Consider the following 21,395-nt stretch of genomic DNA (forward strand, 5'->3'; position numbering starts at 1 on the left):
TATCTCTTGTCAAAATATGATTGTAGGTTAAGACAGCATTCACAGCCTTTATTTTTGCTTTCCATCATGCCTGTGCGGAGTAAACAGGATCTAAATTGGCAGTGAAGCAATCAGAGCAGAGAGCTGGAAGCCTAGAGATACTTGTTCAGTGCCTTCTTTATCAGTCCTTGTGTGACCTATAACATACCTCTTCACCACCCTGTGATCAGATAGCAGGGAAGGGAGAAGAGCAGAAACACACAAGTGAAAAATATTCAGAGAGGAAGGGAGAGAGAAGAGCACAGACTGCATGGGGCTGGATTCATCATTCTTCGCAGAATACTGAATCCCGCGAAAAAGGGGGCACGGGGTTGAAGGGGGGGGGGGGCGGGCTTGAGAAAGGCCACAGGCTTTCGCATGAATAGCGACACCGTAAAAGGTGTTGTTATTCGCCGTGCTACTGCTGGCAATAATGTTCCTCACATTAGGGTAGGTGGCGTTCAAAAGAAGTCCAGTAGTCAGGCAGTGGTCAGTGGCAAATGGCATTCAAGACAAGTCCTATAGTAAGGCAGTGGTCAGTAGCAGGCAGCGTTCAAAAGAAGTCCAGTAAGCAAGCCAAGGACAATACCGGGTATCTGTCCAAGGGAAGGTATACAGATAGGCAGGGCAAAAAGACGAGGAACAACACAGGAGGCAAGGTACATAGAACAACTGAAGACTGGCCACAGGAGCTGATGGATGAAGTGAAGACCACAGAAACCAAGGACAAGACATTGGAACAGAAGACAGGAACGAAGACCAGGAACTGAAAACAGGAACTTGGAAATGCTGACAGGAACACTGTGGCAACTCACACTACAAGGCTGTAGGAGACCTGTTGTCGAGGAGTCAGAAGGATGTTTGCCTTGGCCTTGTATTCTTTAAACAATAGATCTTTAACAACCGATCATCAAGGGAAACCCCTAATGCGTGGTGATGTGCAGTCGCTATATCCAGGGCAACCATTCTGTGATTGTCCCACTCAATAGTTCCCATAATTTATTCTTTAATTGTTTAATTCAACTCATTTTTTTTATATTTAGGTTTTTGAGTGCTTTTTCTTACTCCCCGGCTGTTTGTCCGACCCTCCTTGGTTGTTACCACTTCACTTTTAATGGTGTTTATCAGTTCCATATATTGTAATGCAATTATTGCCACTCCTACAGGGTCAGACTTGCTTGCCCGACATCGGCCGTTTTTCGGCAGAGTTCTGCCTGCTTCAGGGATCTTGAGAGTATTTGCGCTTCCTTTCAAAAGCACTTCATTTTTTGTTTGTTGTAAACGCCTTCTTGTGTGAGCAACACCTTCATCTGTTATATAGGCCAGAGGAGATGGCAGGGCACCTGTCAGGATTTCCCACTGCTGGCCCTTTAGGCTGGAGAAGTTGGCACATGTGTGCCCTAGGAGCAGCAGGGCCCAGCAGTGTCAGCAGTATCCTGCCGAGCTGGAGTTCAGTGACGTTCTGCTGTGTCACGGCATATCTTCCTGATGCATTTGGAAGAGATGCAGTCTGGCGGCATCCCAGCAAGTAGGAAGGCCTGGCATGGGAGTAAATGCGGCTGTCCATGGGAGAAGCCTGTGGACCGTCAACTGCAACAGATGTCAATATTATAAATGAAGGGATATAAAAAATGTATCCCATTCTACTGCTGACTTTCTACATTTCAAGTTCATGCTCACCTCCTTGCTGTCTGCTGTTGTACTCTTTAAGCAAGAATAGACTTGCTATTATGTTCTGCTTCCAGGTGCCTCTTTGAGTCTTCAGTAATCTCTTCATAACCAAGACTAGTGGTCTTTACTCAGTCTTCATCCTCCCTGACCTATCCACTGTTTTTGACATCACATTCTGCCTTAACAATAATACCATTCACTTCAGAAAACCCTGCTCCAAAGAAGACCTAACCTCCTCTCTCTCCAACAACCTCAATAATATAGACCTTACCAGTCCTGATGCCGCAATCTCCTCCTGGAAGAACCTCACCAAAATATTGCTGATGAACTATGCCCCATTATCAGCAAAGAAATATCCCATTCACACAAATCTAAGAAACCTTGGTACACACCGGAATTAAAAAAACTTAAACTTGACCTTAGAATAAAAGAGAGAACTTGGCGTAAACATCCCTCCCCCAAAAATTCAGCCATATATAAAAATGCCCTCCACACCTAGAGAAACTCCACCCTCATGACCAAACGTGACTACTACACAAACAAAATTCATGATTACCAGTACAACGCTAAAACCCTTTTCTCACTTGTATCAAATCTCACGAAAACAACTCCCTCCCATTTCCGACGAAGAGTCCAAAAGAAAAAGTGAAGAACTTGCCCAGTACTTCAACAATAAAATTCAAAACGTATTGTTCCATTTCCCTAAAACCACCCATGCATACCCTCTACCAAAAAACCACAGCGCCAAACTAGAAACACTTGATCTCACCTCAACCACTGAAATATAATCCATTCTAAAGAAAACTAAACCTGCCACTCACCCATCTGACACTATCCCTACCAAATCCCTCTTATCCATTCCTAATGCTATTGCTAAATCCCTAGCTGAAATTATTAACTGCTCCCTCTTCCTAGGCAAAGTCCCTGCTCACTAAAACAGGCCATAGTCAAACCCCTCCTCAAAAAACCCTCCCTCGATCCCGCTGATCCTGCCAATTACTGGCCCATTTCAAACCTTCCTTTCCTAGCTAAAGTCATGGAAACGGTAGTTAATTCCCAACTCTCAGACTACTTAGAAAACCATAATATCCTTTCCCAGTCCCAATTCGGCTTCCACAAGTTCTTCAACACTGAAACCCTCCTAATCACCCTTACTGACACCATTCTTAAAGGGTTTGACCAGGGTGAAACCTACATTCTTGCCCTACTTGACATCTCGTCTGCATTTGACACTAGGGATGTGCAGAGGGACGCCATAAGTTGCATTCGGGATACTTATTTGTTGGGGGGCAAATACGTTGCATACGTCCGTATGGTGCCCCGATACGGTTATACGTCAAATCCTATTCGGTACCCGGCTAAAATTAAATTTACACAACCCCCCACCCTCCTGAACCCCCCCAAGACTTACCAAAACTCCCTGGTGGTCCAACGGGGGGTCCGGGACCCATCCCCTGCACTCTCACACCCTCGGAACCAGTTTAAAAATGGCGCCGATAGCCTTTGACCTACCATGTTACAGGGGCTACCGGTGCCATTGGTCAGCCCCTGTCACATGACCATTGGCACCATCTTGTGCTCCTACCATGTGACAGGGGCTGACCAATGGCACTGGTAGCCCCTGTGACATAGTAAGGGCAAGTCTATCGGCGCCATTTTGATTCCTGGCACCTGACGGCACGAGTGCAGGAGATCACTCTCGGACCCCCGCTGGACCCCCAGGGACTTTTGGCACACTTGGGGGGGCCTCCTGACCCCCACAAGACTTGCCAAAAGTTCAGCGGGGGTCCAGGAGTGACCTCCTGCACTCAGGCCATATTGCCAGTATTCAAAATGGCGCCGGCGCTACCTTTGCCCTCACTATGTCACAGGGGCCGACGGGGGGGGGGGGGGGGTCCGGGATCCATCCCCTGCACTCTCACACCCTCGGTGCATTTCAAAATGGCGCCGATCGGCCCCTGTGACATAGTGAGGGCAAAGGTAGCACCGGCGCCATTTTGAATACTGGCAATACGGCCCAAGTGCAGGTCACTCCTGGACTCCCGCTGGACTTTTGGCAAGTCTTGTGGGGGTCAGGACCCCCCCCAAGCTGGCCAAAAGTCCCTGGGGGTCCAGCGGGGGTCCGGGAGCGATCTCCTGCACTCATGCCGTCGGGTGCCAGGAATCAAAATGGCGCCGATAGCCTTGCCCTTACTATGTCACAGGGGCTACCGGCGCCATTTTGAAATGTACCAACGGTGTGAGTGCAAGGGATGGATCCCGGCCCCCCCCCCCCCACTGGACCACCAAGGAGTTTTGGTAAGTCTTGGGGGGATCAGGAGGGGGGATGTTTAAATTGGTGGCCGAATAATTCGGCAAAAATTTGTTGTATTCGTGGGGAATCGCGATACGTTTCGCTTCCCCATGAATACAACGAATATTGGCACATCCGTTGCGGATTGCCAATACGTAGGGACTGAATGCACACCCCTATTTGACACCATAAGCCACAATATCCTTTTGAACCGGCTATCAGAAATAGGCATCACTGCCCATCTCTGGTTTAAATCTTATCTTGAGAAAAGAGACTACATAGTCAAGATTGGCAATTCAGAATCCTTACCCATCCAATTAACTCAAGGTGTCCCCCAAGGATCCTCCCTTTCCTCCACCCTCTTCAATATACACCTGTTGCCCCTCTGCCAACTCCTCTCTGAACTTGGCCTCAAACACTTTATCCATGCAGACGATGTTCAAATACTTATCCCTATATAAGAATCCCTATCCAAATCCCTTAAAATCTGGGATAACTGTCTCTCATCCATGAATACCCTTCTCAACAATCTTCACCTAGCCCTAAACACTTCTAAAACAGAGCTACTCATCGTATCCTCTAACCATAACATATCATGCCTCACCAGTGATCCCCTCCTACCCCCTATCCCCTTCCTGCACAGTGTACGGGATCTTGGCGCCACTATTGACCAACAACTAAATCTGAAAAAACATATCAACACAACCTTAAAAAATGGTTTCTTTAAGCTACAGGTTCTCAAAAAATGTAAACCCCTCCTTCATGTCCATGACTTCCGCACTGTCCTCCAAGCGACTATTTTTGCTAAAATGGACTATTGCAGTTCTCTTCTCTTAGGCCTCCCTTTCACCTCCATTAAACCCCTCCAAATGCTACAAAATGCAGCAGCTAGAATTCTCACCAACACTTGCAAGTCTGACCACATTACCCCTAGCCTCAAAGAATTCCATTGGCTCCCTATCTCCTCTTGCATACTCTACAAAACACTCACCATTATCCACAAAACCCTACATGCTCACAACATCTACTGGCTCGATGACTCCCTCCGCTTTCTCTCTACTAACCGTCCCACTAGAAAAAGCTTAAGACATGGCTTTTCAAACAGGTATACCCTGAATAGAGCCCATTCCTCCCCCCCCCCCCCCCCGCCCTTCCTTCCCTCTATTCTTCTTGCTTCCTCTCCCCCTGGGTTCCCCTTACTTCCGATCCTCATCCCCATTATTTCACTGTATTCATCATATTTTAAATAGTTGTATTCGTCATATTTTATATAGTTTACTGTATTCATCTTATATTATATCATCCAGTGTTAGTCCTGTAAATTTTCTCTCATGTATTTTAGTTTATCTTTTGCCTTTTTTACTAGATTCACCTTATTTTATATTATCCATTTTTAGTCCTGTACTTTATGCCCCCTGTATTTCAGTATATTTTATGCCTTGTATTTCAGTATATTTTATGCCTTGAATTTCAGTATATTTTACGTCTTGTATGTCAGTATTTCTTATGCCTTGTATCTCAGTATATTTTTGCCCCGTTTTTCAGTATTTTCTATGCCTTGTTACCCCTGTACCATCTAGCTGTTATTTATTAGTTATGCCACTTTTTCTCTGAATCCTCTTCCCCTGTGTATTTTAGTACCCTGTTTCCCATGTTACCTTCCTCTAGCTTCCTCGTTCATATTAGTTTCTCCTATGATTCCATTTTACCCCTCCTTACCCCCCTTGTTCTTTGGTTTCTCTATCGTTCCCTTGTTTTCCCTACCCTTGTTCTCTGTAATACATTGTTATCTGTAAACCGATATGATGTATAGAAAAGTTATCTGTAAACCGATATGATGTATAGAAAGGTTCTTAAATACATAAATAAAGTTGGATATCGGGACTCTGTTCTTTTCTGGTTCTTCTTTTTACCTCTTCCTTCACATATTTAATTAATACTCTGGTGGATACTCTTACACTGCTATCCACTATCCACTATCAGTTGCTTTCAGTTGACGTTCCTCAGAGTTCTATACTGGGTACTCTTCTCCTCTCATTACACTCATTATCTTGATGCTCTAAACTCCTCCCATGCTTTTCATTACCCATTGATTCCTAGATCTATTCCTATGCATGAAAATTTTAGCCTAGAATCCATTCTCAACTCTTAGCCTGCTTGGAAGCCCCATCAAAACCCTAAACTTAATATGGCTAAGAGAAAAATTCCTATCGTTTTTGTAAAGCTCACTTCCCTCTCTATCTCTGTCTCCATGGGTAACACTGTTATTTACCTAGTCCTCTTAACTTGCAAACTTGGTGTCATCTATTCCACTTTCAATTTTACTGCACACTTTCAAAAATGTCATTTCATTCTCTATTACATCCCCCCAAACCATCCCTTCCTTTATGAATACCGAAATTTCTCTCCACTCTATAAGCACTCCACACTAAGACTACAACAATCTTGCTCCTCATAGCTATCCCTCATATGTCAGAGTAAGTCAAATAAAGCAAACCCGATAAAGGATGTGCATTCATTTTAAACAAATCAGTGAAATGCAATGAATGAAGCCATGTTCAGTTTATATGACTGGAACAAACCAAAACATAACTGGAAAATAATACTCCCAACTTTTTGGTATATTGGTATTCATGTGTTTTAAAAAGAAAGGGCCTCTAGAGGGCCTCCTGTAGAAGATGGGGCCCAGCCTGAGTCCAGAATCCAGATCCTATTGCTGAGGCCTAGGCCTAGGACCAAGGAAGCTGGGGTAGCCAAGGCTCAGGTAACATCACCAGGGCTGAGGACTAGATCTAGGCCTGAAACTAGGGCCTGGCTGAGGTAGGGCCCAATATCCTAAGTTTGAGACTGGACTTAGGCTGAGGACCGATGCCAGGACCTGGCCTAAAGCTGGAACATGCACTGAGGCCCAGGACTAGAACTAGTGATGTTAGGTAACTGCTGACTGGGTCCCATCACCAAGGACCAGTCCAAAGCCTAGGCTCAGCCCTGGGCATAAACCTAGGGTCCACATTGTTGCTCATCCCAAGGTTGGGGCCTGTTACCAAGGCACATATTTAGGTACAGGTCCAATGCCAGGGCCCAGCTGAGGCAGGGTCCCATCACTGAGGACTGGGCCTAGACTTAGTCTCAAGCAATAGGCCTGAGCCCAATACCAGGGCCCAGTCAAGGCCAGGTCCCGAATCCTAAGCTCAGGCCTGAAGCATAGGTCCAGGCCCAACATTTGAGCCTGGCCAAGGATATACTCCATTTCCAAGACTCTGGTCTGGTCCTGGGCCTGGGATGAGTTCTGGTTCCAAAGCCAAGTCTCACCAGCAAGGCCAGATCCCTTCATTAAAGTGCAAGCGTGGGTCTAGGCCTAGGCCCAATGTCAGAATACTGCCTGATACCTGGGCCCATCACTGAAGCCCAGGACTAGGCCCGGACCCAACACCATGGCCCATTTTAGGCTGGATTCTGGCCCATTGCCAGGACCCAGTTGAGGCCACGTTCCATCACCAAAGCCTGGTTTTAGGACTAGGCCTAGGCATGAGCCACTTGAAATGAATGACTGTACTCCAATATGGTGCTGTCTGGTCAAGAAGAAGGCTCCCCAGTGACATCACTGAACTGCATCCTTCTACCAGACAGCATTATTTTTTGTTGACAGAAGAAGAAAGAAGTTCCGTAGAACTACTGCTCATATGCATCCAGCCTAGGCCTAATGCCCAGGCCTAGATCTTGGGCTCCAATGACAGCATCCAGCTTGTCCTGAGCTGGGATAGCACATGACCTGGAATCAGGCTCCAACATTGGGCCTAGGCCTGGGCCTCAGGGAAAGGACCCAGCCTCAGGCTAGGCCTCTGAGTTAGTCCTATGCTTAGGCACAGGCCTGGGCCCTGGCATCAGATCTGGGCCTACACCTGGGCCTCGGTAATGGGATCTGGCCCAGCCTGAGCCTTGAGGATGGGCAAAATCTTGGCTGGGACCCAGTATCGGGATTGAGGGTGGTGGGCCCCAGCCTCGAGACAGGTCCCAGCTTTCGGCCTGGGCCTACAGGCACAGAAGTTTCATAGTGCTATGTAAACAGACAGTCTCCAAGGAACTTTATGATTGTCAGGACAATTACTGATCTTGCTTTAGTTAGCTTGGCCGGTTAGCACTGCAGGCATTCAGAGACTTGACCACAAACAGCAGTTTTGGTGAGGGAGCCCTGTTCCAGCCTCTCATTAGTCAAAAAACTAGGAGGCTTCCTTCTAGGAAGGCTCATCCTCCAGAGATGAGCCAATATGCCCCCTTCTTTCAGTTCATTTTATTTTTATTTATTAAAATTTTATATTCCACACATTACTTTGATAGTTAATGACTTCACAGTTCTTTTTCCTCTCATCAGTATGACAGGGAAAACATGGAAAAGGGAGGGGGAAAGAGAGAGAGAGAAGCAAGCAACAGAGGAGACAAATCTACACAAACTTAAAAATAAATCTGCCTTTATTTACACTAGGCAAAAATATTTCCAAATAATACGTTAGAGGTCTTAGCTGTCATTGACATTGTTAGTGTGGCTAAAAACCACTATAGGAATTCAGAGACTTGAGGCTGAAAGCAGTCTGAGCCTGAAAGCTTCTATGAGCTTTCTAGTTGTTTTGGTTTGAGTGCAGAGGTCATTTCTTTGAGCTTTTAGGAACTAGCAGACTGTATAATGCAGCATTTCAGTTTCTACACCACAGGGTAGTCATAGGGGCAGGAGTGGTCAGATGTCAACACACTTCTGAATCATGGCAGCCAGATTACTTGCTTCCATTCCCCCTTTTGTTTCCAGCCATGTCTTTTCACATCACTCTCTGAAGAACCAGTTTTCTGCTCTTATCAGGGGCAGCAGAATGCCTTTTTGGTTGGGGGTGGGGTCAACCAAGCTCTGCCCCCAGCTACATCCCCAGCTCCACCCCCAGCTCCGTCCCCCACTCCCACTTTCTTACTCTTACATTCTCCCATCCCCTCCAGTTTGTCTCCCTCATCCTTAATTAAACCCTCTCATGCTTCTCCCCATTACTCTTCCTCTCTCTGATTAACTTTCTCCCTCTTTAATTCTCTTCCAAGTTTTCCATCCCCCAATATCCTCTTTGGCTCTCTTTCATACACAATCTCCCATCACCCTTTCCAGCACTCACATAACAACTGCCCCCCCCCCCCCCCAATCACCCATCTTTCTCTCAAACGCTTCAACCTCCCAATCACTCTTTATGGCTCTTTCTCCTCCACCTCCCCCAACACTCATATAACACCTCTTGTTCTTCTCCACCCATAGTCACTATTAGTTCTCTGTCACACTCACCCATTTTTCCATCACAGGTTCTGTTACCCTTTCTTCCCCTTTACCATCTCTGGCTCTTTTTCATACACACTCTGACCCTCCATTACCACCTCTGACTTTCTTTTACACAGACCCTCCCTCTCGGCTGTCTCTAGCATTCCATTATCTCCAACTCTTTTGTATCTCATCCCCAGGTATTTGAGCAAAATACCTGGGGATGGAAAAATGTTGCTCATGCTCATGCACTCCCCACGCACATCCCCTCCTTTCACATGGTTTTCATGTACCCCTACACCCTAGCAATCTCTTTTCACCTCATGCAGCTGAAGATTACATAGTTGATTTCAGGCAAGTAGAGGTGAAAACCACAATTACCTCACCACCTCATGCTCCTCCCAGCATTCAACCTCCTCTTCACCCTTCCAGCATTCACACCATTTTGTGCCACTCCCTCACCTCCCCCAGTATTCATCACCTATCATACCACTCCTATTTTCACACCATCAGTATTCACCACTGCTTCACCTTATCCTGTTTAAAGATTTACCTCTTCACTCTCCACTGTTTAAAATTATCAACCACTGGATATGAGTTGGATTAAAACTCTTTACTGGCTAAGACTCCTCAGCCCAGGCTTTGGCCTGCACTATACATACATAAGGGAACTGAATGAAACAGCTCCTTATCTCTCAAATCTAAAGTTAAAAAATCCATCCAGACACTAGTGGGTCACTTGCTAATATAGAAGCAGGACTAAACCATTGCAGCAACCTCCAATGGGTGCTGTGGCAAAGATGGGGCATTCTTCTGTCCCTTTGGGGACAGAAAGAGGAGAGGGGTAAGTCTGGAGCAAACACTGTGGAGAAGAAAATAATTTCTCTCTTCCCTTTTCCAGCCCCTTACTTCCTACTTCTTGCAAGCTACCTAAAAAGATGGGACTGGAGCAGTAAGCTGTTTGTTACTGAGGGGTTACCCTCAGTAGATTCAAGGCATGAACTCTGTGTGTGTTGCGACCGCGGCCTTCAGATCCTGATACAGGTGCAGCCGCTAGCTCATGGGAGAGCGTGAGCCCCTGAAACATAGCACGACTCAGGGAGGAGCCCAAAGGCACACCGTGGGAGGTGAGAGCATGCAAGCACGGGCGGAGCAGGAACAAAGCAGGAATGGAACTAAGGCAAGGAACTCTGAAAAAGAACCAGGCAGGATCAGCCCTCTGCTGGACCTACACGCACCAATGAGATCCAGCAACACAATGCTGGTCTCAGAAGTAGCCCTCTGGCCACTCGAAAGCCCTTTTGGACCCGCCGCTTGGGAACGATGAGTGCGTGAGGCCAGACGGAGGCTGAGGGCATGAACAAGATGAGGAGTTGGAACTTGTAAGGACTCAGATGAGGACTTGGAATTTGGAAGGTACAGGTGGGCACTGTCCTTCAGGGCGCCCTCACAGCCCGCCATGGGCTGGTCACGGACCACCCTGTCCGCTTGCGTGCATTACACAACCTAGGAAGTCTGGTTGTGGACCACACAGGAGCTAGACAAGCGCCAGAAGGGGATCCAACCAAACGAGGCTCCAATGACCGGAAACAGGAACCGGATCTATACGGATTTACCCTCTGGGTGGCCATCTGGAGGACTCTAGAGCTGGCAGACTCGGAACTTGGAAAACTTGGAACTTGGAACACTTGGAGTTCAGGATCATCAGGAAATCAGAACATCAGAAAATCTGGACCTAGGACAAGACTACGGAGGACATCTGGAACATCAGGACAAGGCAATGAAGGAGCTGCGATGAGGAACGAGACCAGGACATCAAAACACGAAATGAAGAATCATCTTGGACACATGAAGACCATGGAGGACCTGGACCGGCAAGGAAGAAAATGGTCAACCATGAATTCCGATCCAAAGGCCCTGAAGAACAGGAACTGAGCCCTTTTATAGGGATAAAGCAGGAAGTTGACAGAAGCTGGCATCCGGTGGGGCCATGGGCTTTTCTCACCGCTGGCCCTTTAAATACAATGAAGAGGTGCATGCCGGTGCCTAGAGAGCCTAAGGGCAGGACCAAGGACAGCGGCGGCCTTCAGGCTGCAAAGAACAGGGACAGGCAGGCATCGGGAGCGGCATCCAGGCCATAGAATGGAGACAGCAGCTGAGTGAGGCTTCCCGATGGCAGCACAGGTCGCGAAGAGGATCCCTGGTGGCTCTCCTTGCTGTGAAGAGTGGCGGCGGGCGACGGCAATGGCAGCTTCAGGCCGCAGAAGAGGAAGCAGAGCCCGGCAACATTCACAGCAGTGGTGGCGACTTCCTGCTGCTTAGGGAAAGCAGGAGCAAGCCTCGGCGGTAGCACTAGGCCGCGAAGAGAGGACTCGTTGGAGGCTTCCTGCCGCAAGATAGAAGACATGTGCGAGGGCTGCCGTGAAGATGAAAAAGGTGACAGAGGCCAGGCCGCAAAAACAGGTGACAGCCACGGCTTCCAGGCCGCAGGAAGATGGTATCGGTGGCAGCCTACAAGGGAGGCAAGAGCAGCTATCTGGACGGCAGCATGGTCCAACGGCATCGGAAATGGTGAGTGAGGACCTGCTCGCAGGATGAACTCCACGAGCAGGATCATAACAGAACCCCCTCCTCAAAGCCCCCCCTTCAGCCTCTTCTCAACGACTGAAGGTGAGAAGGCATATCTTTTATACCCACTGGGGAACTTGGGGTCCAAACACAAGATCTTCAAGGCTTGGAAGGAGCTGAAGTGATGAGGCGAAGCAATATACTGATGACAACGTAGACACATGATGAAACTCAAAAGAACACATGACCCAGGTTGAACTGGAGGCATAGAAGTAGAAAAAGCATCTTAAGGGATGGTCCAGTTCAGGATTTTATTAAATCAAAATGTGAGTGAGGAACATCTCCACAACATCTTCTTCTTGAGCAATAGCCAGATAGTAAGTTTAAGACATCACTGTTGGAATCTTAAATGCAAGATGGGGTATCAGGAGAATGCAAGCTTGCAGATACCAGTTGTTTAAGAAAACATTGATATAAGGAGTGCCGAGTGGAGTAAAACAGTCCAAACATTGCTCAAAGGATGGAAAGCTGGTCTTGGTGTAAATTCTATACCTTGAATGATAGATGGCACATGGAGTTGTGATCGACAGATGGAACAAAGATATACAGGGTCACTAAACTCAAACTCTTGTAAAGCCAGATTGATGAGAACAGTTCCTTTAACTAGGTTGAGAAGAAGGTTGCATCTCAGGTACAATCCACATGTCAACGTGGGCTCCCATATCACGAGGAAATACTCCATAAGGTGTTAGATGGTCAACAGAATTACATGCCCAGCTTTATACAAGGAACCCTTTCCTGAAGAGGAACTCCAGAATGGCTTGACAGGTGGTAAGCTCCAGAAGGCAAGGCTAGAAGACAGTCAGAGATTCCAGCAGAGACTGTTAGATGGTCAATTCCATCATAGGTGGAAAACAGCTAAATGCTGGCAATATTTGAACACCATTGAAGAGCAGTCCTTAGATGGAGCAAGGGGTCCTTCTTGATGGAAAATGAACTGAAGGACAATGCAGGTTTCCCAGACAAGCCAGAAGGTGGTGATCATGAACCTTGTCTGGTAGCGGAAACAGCATCAAATGGGCGGATGAAGAACAAGTCGGATTTCCCATTCCAGACTCAAGCAGCTCAGAAACTGTGCAAAGGATACCAGAAAGATGAAGGCTGCAAGCTCTGAGTTCCAAACAACTTGCCATGTTGAAATTAAGGCAAAGAGGTAGAACAAGATGATAATTCAAGAAATTTGGAATTAATAGTTGAAATTCCCACTTGTGCAGAGCAGGGTCAGGATTGTAGCTGGAATTAGTCCCATGATGGACACCAAGCTGAGTGAAGCATGGACTGAATTGGAACTGCGGAATGAAGACAGGCTTAGGGTTCAGGCGCCCAAAGACCTGGGGTTGCTGTAATTTAATTCAAGTAGGCATACACTCCTTGAAGCTTGATGATGCTCAGCAAAGAAGCAGAAATTGGTAACGGTGATGTGGAAACTTGGGCACCTTCTGCAGGTCATGTGGAACCCAGGATGGAATACCACATCTCTGTGGAACAGAACAAAGATGGTATCTGGAAATAGTGCAGGTGCCTCCTGCTGGTCGAAGGGAGTTTCAGGACTGGACTGGCTTACAAAAACTGGATGCAGGCGCCTCCTGCGGGTCGTGAAAATCCAGACATACCAAAAACAAAGCAAAGAGTTAAAAAATTTTTAACCAGGCAAGAGTCCAGTTAACCAGGAGCCAAAAAGTTTTTCTAGGCAAGGAACAAGATTCAAAAAATATCCAGGAACTTGAGCCCGTCGCAGACACATCCTCACCGAGCTCATGGCCTTTGGATCCTGTTGCGACCGCGGCCTTCAGATCCTGATACAGGTGAGGATGCTAGCTCATGGGAGAGTGTGAGCCCCTGAACCAAGATACGACTCAGGGAGGAGCCCTGAAGAACAGGAACTGAGCCATTTTATAGGACTGAAGCAGGAAGTTGACAGAAGCTGATATCCGGTGGGGCCGCGGGTTCTTCCTGCTGCTGACCCTTTAAATACAATGAAGAGGCACGCGCCGGTGCCTAGAGGGCAGGACCAAGGACAGCGGCGGCATCCAGGTTGTGAATAACAAGGACAGGCAGGTGTCGGGAGTGGCTTCCAGGCCGTAGAATGGAGACAGCAGTGGAGTGAGGTGTCCCGATGGCGGCACAGGCCACGAAGAGGATCACTGGCGGCTCTCCTTGCCACAAAGAGAGCGGTGGGCGATGGCAATGGCAGCTTCAGGCCGTAGAAGAGGAAGCAGGGCCCGGCAACATCCGCAGCAGCAGTGGCGGCTTCCTGCCTCTTAGGGAAAGCAGGAGCAAGCCTCTGCAGTGGCACTAGGCTGCAAAGAGAGGACTCGGCGGCGTCTTCTTGCTGCAAGATAGAAGACATGTACAGCGGATGCCGCAAAGATGAAAAAAGCGTCAGCGGCCAGGCCACGAAAACAGTTGACAGCTGCGGCCTCCAGGCCGCGTGAAGATGGTATCGGCGGTGGCCTGCCACGGGAGGCAAGAGCAGCGGTCTGGGCGGCAGCATGGTCCAGCGTCGTCAGCAATGGTGAGTGAGGGCCTGCTCAAGGGATGACTTCTGTGAGCAGGATCGTAACAGTGTGCCCATGGCTAGCAATGCCCCTGGGTAATACATGCAGGGACCAGCAATGCACTTACTTTTTTACCCATGGAAAAAGTAGATGGGCTGAGAAGGAAGGTTAGATTGAGGGAGACAACAAGGTGCATAGTTTTGCCTTTTCAAATCTATTCTTGTTATTTTGAAGGGCAAAAGAACCTGAAAAAAATGCAGGTGCAAATCTCTGCAGTTCCTGTTCCCCTAGGCAGTTTACAAGTGGAATGCGTGCTCATAGTACAGATGTGCTTTTATTGGAAATGAAATAGGAATTCTCAACGAAATGTCCTAGTCCGTTTCCTTTCATTTTGAAAATGAAATGTAAAAAAAGCAAATTAAATTAAATTTGTTTTTCTTTCTTTTCATTTGGAAAAAGGACTTTCAGCCTCTACTGCAAAACTGAAAGTAAAAGCTCTTGGACTTAGTCAAAGACCACCACCCCCACATTTTATACAGAAACATAAAAATATAGAACATGACAGCAGACCATACAGCCATTGTAACATAGTAAAGGACAACAGAAAAAGACACAAATGGCCCATCCAGTCTTTTAGGGCTGTACCTGCCGCTCTGTGCAAGCAAACAAATAATGAATGAATTGATTAATAAACCAGCCAATTAATTAATTAATTAGTTCATTCATTCATTTTAAAGACTTATATCCCTCCTATTTACCATTCTAGGTGGGTGGAGGCTCACTAGACATCAGGGATTATGGTGTATGTTGGGGTGGACCCTACTACTAGGTTGGGATTGTTTTTGATCAGAGGGGTCTTTGGTTGTGACGGGGTAATTGTTGATCAAAGGGGATGAGTTTGGGAAGAGGGGGCAGGGTATTGCTTCATGAATAATTTTTAGATATTTTACAATTACAGGGCCTACTGGGCTACCTCTAAAGGCAGCAGGGGTTGGGCGAGGAGTCTTGCTTGACCCTTGGTGGGGACGTTGAATCTTCGTGAGGAGGGTTTGAGGCCATGTGGCCTTTAAAATGATGGAGGCCCTGTGCAAATTGGGTCACCATCATGTGCTTTTCTGAGCTCTGCCGTGTTATTTTTTATCAGCACTGTAGATGATCCAAAAAGATAGCTTGAAAAGATGAAATGAACCACAAAAATATCAATTCAGCTACATTGTGAGAACTTTAATGAAAACTCTTTTTAGAAAGATATCTAGCAACCGTCATATATTCCCACAAAATGCTTTCTGGCTTATATTATGGAGTCGGTGTAGCACTGGACTTGTCTAATCATAGGTTGCATAGATATCCAATATTCTCCCTTCGGGGCTATATCGCAAGAGCAGGCACTTGAAACAACTAATGCATGCACTTATCTCAGTCCACAAGAAAATTAATGGCATGTGTAGTCCTGAAGTGCAGAGTTTTTCCACGATAAAAAATAATGCGGAAATACTACCATGATATTTTACAGGGGGGGGGATATATTGTGGGACCACCCCCACGATATTTTGTCCCTCTTGCAGTACATCAGTAAATCTCCCTATCTATTTGAGCTGTAGCAGTTGAGTTGCTATTGCTAATGTATTTCTAATCAGATATAGCAAAGCAAATTTATTTCACCAATTATACTTCATTTATTGTACATTCTGTAATCACTTAATGTTACTGACGGAGAAAGTAAAGCTATAAAGGATGCTCTGTAAAGGAAATAGAATACATTATTCTTGGAAGGAAGTCATCCATTTACAGCTGGAGATTGCTTGAGAGTGCCTCTTCTTCTCAGTGTTGTGCAGTGGATTTCTGACACAAGCAATAAGCTGGAGTTAACAAACAATGATAAACTGCTCCTCCAGTGCTGTATGTCTAATGCAGCGGATGGAAGTGACAATGATGTGTTGTGGCAAGATGAAAACATGCAATAATGCAATTTCTGATCCTGAAGGTTGTTGAGATGACAAAAATGAATCATAATTTGTTGAAAACGAGTACAGTTTTGATAAAGCTGATGATACCAACAATGCAGAAACTGAAGAACTTTGACGGAATTTTATGATAACAATAATTTCTAATTCAGCAGTATTTCAAGTACAAATGCAGCTCGCATGCCGTGTGTTTATATTTCCTAATTGCTCTGTGAAGTCAAAAATCATACAGGTTAATATCATAATCAAGAGCATTTAAGTTCTAAGAGTTAAATATACTTATTTGTATATAATATGCATTTCCTTTTTGGAAGCATTTTTCTAACAAAACGTTCTATTCTTGATATTTAGCGGTTTATGGATTAGCATTATAATTAAGACCACCATATGAAAAGTCACATTGAAGAATACTCATTTCCATTTACAAGATGGAGCCTTCCTTGCTAATTTTGTGACTGTGAAACCATCTTCATCTTTGAAACAAAATTGAGGCTTTGTAGAGTAGCACTGAGTACAGTTTATTGGCTCAGACTAAAATTGGAAGAACTTACAGAAAATGGATTCCTAGATAGGTTTTGCCAGATCAGGCAACTCCTCTCCAAGCTTTGTTATAAGCTCAGGTTGCATTTGCAGGTATACAACCAGAACCCCCATGCTTTCTCTGAGGAGGTAAAAGTCATGATCGATGTTTACACAAACTTGAATGAAGGATCACCACGGATACCTTTTTCCCTGCCTATCACTGCTCCAGCTGTTTCACAACGAGCCAGATTTTAGTAGCTACGTGCAGACGTAGATTTGTGCGTGCAACACGGCGCGCATAAATTTATGCCCGATTATATAACATGCGCACCCAGCCGTGCGCATGTTATAAAATCCGGGGTCGGTGTGCGCAAGGGGGTGCACACTTGTGCACCTTGCGTGCGTCAAGCCCTAGGGGAGCCCCGATGGCTTTCCCCGTTCCCTCCACCCCCCCACCTTCTCTTCCCTCCCCTACCTAACCTGCCCCCCGGCCCTACCTAAATCACCCCCCTATCTTTATTTTATAAGTTGCGCCTGCCTCTGGGCAGGCGTAGGTTGCACGCGCCGGCCGAGTGCTGGCACATGATCCCCCGGCATGGCCGTTGTGCTGGAGGCCTCAGTCCTGCCCCGCCCTTGGAACGCCCGCCCCTGGACCGCCCTGCCCACTCCCTGCCCCTTTTTTCAAGCCCCAGGACATACGCGCATCTCGGAGCTTGCGCACATCGCTGGGCCTATGCAAAATAGGCTTGGCGCACGCAGGAGCAGGTTTAAAAGAGTTACGTGTGTAACCCTTTAAAATCCGCCCCAATATGAATGTCTATAAGACTATGGTGGCCCACATGATTCAAACTATAAAATGGCTGGAATAGGAACAGATGAGGAAAAAGGTATTGTCAGTTCCCCACACAGGTTAACGCAGTGTTTCCCAATCTTCTCCTGGAGTCACGCCTAGTCAGTTGGGTTTTAAGGATTCCACACTGAATATTCATGAGATAGATTTGCATACCCTGAATCTCCAGTGTATGCAAATATGCATATTCATTATGGATATCCTAAACAACTGCTTGGTTAGGCATGCCTCCAGGAGAGGATTGGGAAACACTGTGTTAATGGGAGCATTGATAATGTCTGTACTTCTTTCAGAAATTGACTGTGGGCACAGTTGATATTAATCAGATTTCTGTATTTGGGTGTTTCATTTCAGTTGTGGAAGTTATGCTAGCTTAGATCTCCCAGTGCTTCCATTTCTCCTTTATTGATTGCGGGATCTGAGAGATGCAAAGGCAAGGTCATGAAATAATCAACTTTCCACTGTGGCTATTTCTGGTATACATGTGAGTTTACTGTCTGCCAGTTCCTAAGAGACTTTTTACATCAACTGAAAACATTTTTATGGTTTCCACACACAAGAACATTGTAACTATAAAATACTTATCATAGATGCTGTGGACAAATTTCCTAAGTCTTGACATGGTGCCCATTTAGTTAAACACAACTCAATCCTATGGCATATGTCCCCACAGCGTGGCAGACAAAACTTGCTCTTGGTTAAGTACAAGTGATAATGGCTTCCTACCTGAACTCATGCTTTGCTGACTTTATCTTGGAATTCTGCCTTTCTTTTTCATTCTTTCTAGGACATGGGATCTATTTACTGTTTGAGATCTTACCAGGAGTTGTGACCTGGATGCTCTTGCAAACAGAATACTAGGCTTGATGGACCATCGATCTGACCCATTGTGGCATTTCTTATGCAATACTTTGCTATCTTTGCATACGTTACCTTTCCTCTATCATAGGAAATGTATGGAGGAAGGGTATAATCCTACGTCCAAGGTCAAAAGTTTGTGATTGAGACAGTTGTAGTTCTCCTGAAAATGAGACTTTGATGTAGGACTATATAATTATTGCTCATTTTGGCTCCCCTAAAGCTCTGCAAAATCATTATGGTTTGTGTCATACATACATACATTTGCCATCTCAGAGGAGCAACCCAAGTTTAGAGATATTTTAGAGCCTGAAAAGTAAATCAGTGTGACAAATGTTTCACTTGAGGCAGCTATGTAATGAAAATTACACACAGTCAATTAGTGAGTGATAGGTGAACTTCCCATATACCAGTATATGAGAAGTTCACATATATAAGTAAAAACATATGGGGTAGATTTTAAAAGGTGCGCGCAGGAGTACATGTGCGTGCACTACCCGGCACGCACACATGTACGCCCGATTTTATAACATGCGCGCGCAGGCGTGCGTATGTTATAAAATTGGAGGTCAGTGCGCGCAAGGGGGTGCACAATTGTGCACCTTGCGCGTGCCGAGCCTGCGCTGAACCGCGCTGCCTTCCCCAGTTCCCTCCCAGGCCGCTCCGAAATCAGAGTGACCTCGGAGGGAATTTCCCTACCCCCTCACCCCACCTTCCCTTCCCTTCCCCTACCTCCCTCGCCCTTTCCCCCCTACCTTTTTTACGCCTTTTCTTTTGTTACAAAACTTACTTCAGCCATGGGGCTGAAGTAAGTTGTGTGCACTGGCCAACTGCCGATGTGCGATCCCCGTCACATCGGCCGTGCGGAGACCTCTGGCCCCGCCCCCACCCTGCCCCCAGACCGCCCCGTCTTTCCCCTTTTTGCAAGCCCCGGGACTTACATGCGTCCTAGGGCTTTACGCGCGTAACCCTTTGAAAATCCGGCCCTATGTGTCTAAACCTATTTTTGTGCAGATAAATGTGTGCTCAAAATAAAAATATGTGTGCAACTTTGATGTTTAAAAAATAGCATATATGCAAATACAAGCTACTTATGCATATATAAGCTAACTTTACATGTGTAATTCCTTTGCAGATGTATTCATGTGTATACATATGATTCAAGATCTTTATGAATGCCATATTAACTATATCTTGTATCCACATTGCCAAGAAGTGTGCTATGTACTCACAAATCAGCCTATTCTTGCAGCTTCGGGAAGCATATTTTATGCCATTTTTCCATGTCCAAATGTTCCTGAATATTCTTACTTCAAGATGTCACCTTTCAAACTGTTTCAAAGACAGATCAAAGCATTGGAGGGGGGGAGATTAATAAATGTAACTATATTAAGCCCTGATAAGATTTCATTAGGTGTTGAAATGGAGGCCTGCTGACAACATTTCAGTATGCTTCAGTTTAGTGTATGATAGAGCTAGCTGAACAAGCACATAAAACACATCCTTTAGAAAACAATGAAAATGACAGCTTGATTGAATGTGATATGTAGAGACAAAACTGGGTGTGCAATGGAAATTAAAAAAGTTAAAGAAGAGGCTTGTGCCATGTGCTTATAGAGAAGGTAGAGGAGAAGAGAGCTCACAAGGGCAACAGATAATGGAAGTATTAGAATAAGAAGGAGACTTCAATGGATAAATGGGCTATCCCTGAGGGACATAAACCTTTCCAGGAAAGATGGCCTGAGAGATGCTCTGGTCTTCAGCGAACAGTTTAGATCCTATACATGTTTAAACTAGTTAAGGGGGGTAATGATTCAAAATCTCAAATTTCCATCACATTCTGTTAAAACAAAAGGCACCAACTCCAATTAATGTGTTCAAGAGATAAAAATGCCAATATTTTAGTTTTGAAAACAATAATGAAAACATATGTGCAAGATCCAAACCCCAAACTGGTCAACAAACAAGCAAAACAGAAAGCATAGCATTCTCTGTGATATTACACATTTTTTATGGACCCTTTGATTTCATTCCATGTGACACTATATATATAATACTGGCCGTATTAAACTCAAACTCCATAGCAGCTTGCACATATTGGGGTAGGTTTTAAAAGGTTGCGCGCGGGCGTATGTGTACGCGCGCTACCCGGTGCGTACACATGTATGCCCGATTTTATAACATGCGCGCGCCTGTGCGCGCTGCCTTTCCCCATTCCCTCCCCCCTAGCCTGACCTTTCCACCCCTTCCCCTATCCTTTCCCTCCTCTAGCCCTACTATAACCCCTCCCCCCCCCGACTTTTATCTTACCTTTTGCGCCTGCCTCTGCCAGCACGCGATCCTCCGACACAACGGTAATGGCCGCTGTGTCGGAGGCCTCTGGCCCCGCTCCCGCCACGGACCGCCCTGCCCCCTCCCCGCCCCTTTTTGTAAGGCCCGGGACTTACACGCGTCCCAGGGCTTTATGCGCTTCGCCGGGCCTTTTAAAAATAGGCCTGGCGCACGTAACCTTTTTAAAATCCGGCCCATTTTCAGCATGTCATGGCAAATTTCAAATTTCACCATTTTCTGTGAATTTATTCAAATATTCACAATATGACAATGGATGCAGGTAGTTTTAATTCAAAATTGCCATTTGTGAAACTCTTCTAAAATGACTGCTTTCAGGGAAATTATAGGGAAGTAAGTTTAAAAAAATGTCTAAATAATGACATGGAAAATGTTGAGATGATATTAAGGGGCATATGACTACTTGTGTTTACTTTTGACATAGTACACAGAGGTCCATCTTTCTTTCAATATCAGC

At 45.9% G+C, this 21,395-nt stretch overlaps 1 protein-coding gene across 2 annotated transcripts in view; it reads left to right on the top strand.

Annotated features, from left to right (window-relative positions):
* Positions 1–21,395, top strand: part of STK32B (serine/threonine kinase 32B) — a 537,210-nt gene that overhangs the window by 428,838 nt on the left and 86,977 nt on the right. The gene's annotated exons all lie outside the window — the stretch shown is intronic.

Source organism: Rhinatrema bivittatum, chromosome 1 (genome assembly GCF_901001135.1).
Source record: "Rhinatrema bivittatum chromosome 1, aRhiBiv1.1, whole genome shotgun sequence".
Taxonomy (NCBI): domain Eukaryota; kingdom Metazoa; phylum Chordata; class Amphibia; order Gymnophiona; family Rhinatrematidae; genus Rhinatrema; species Rhinatrema bivittatum.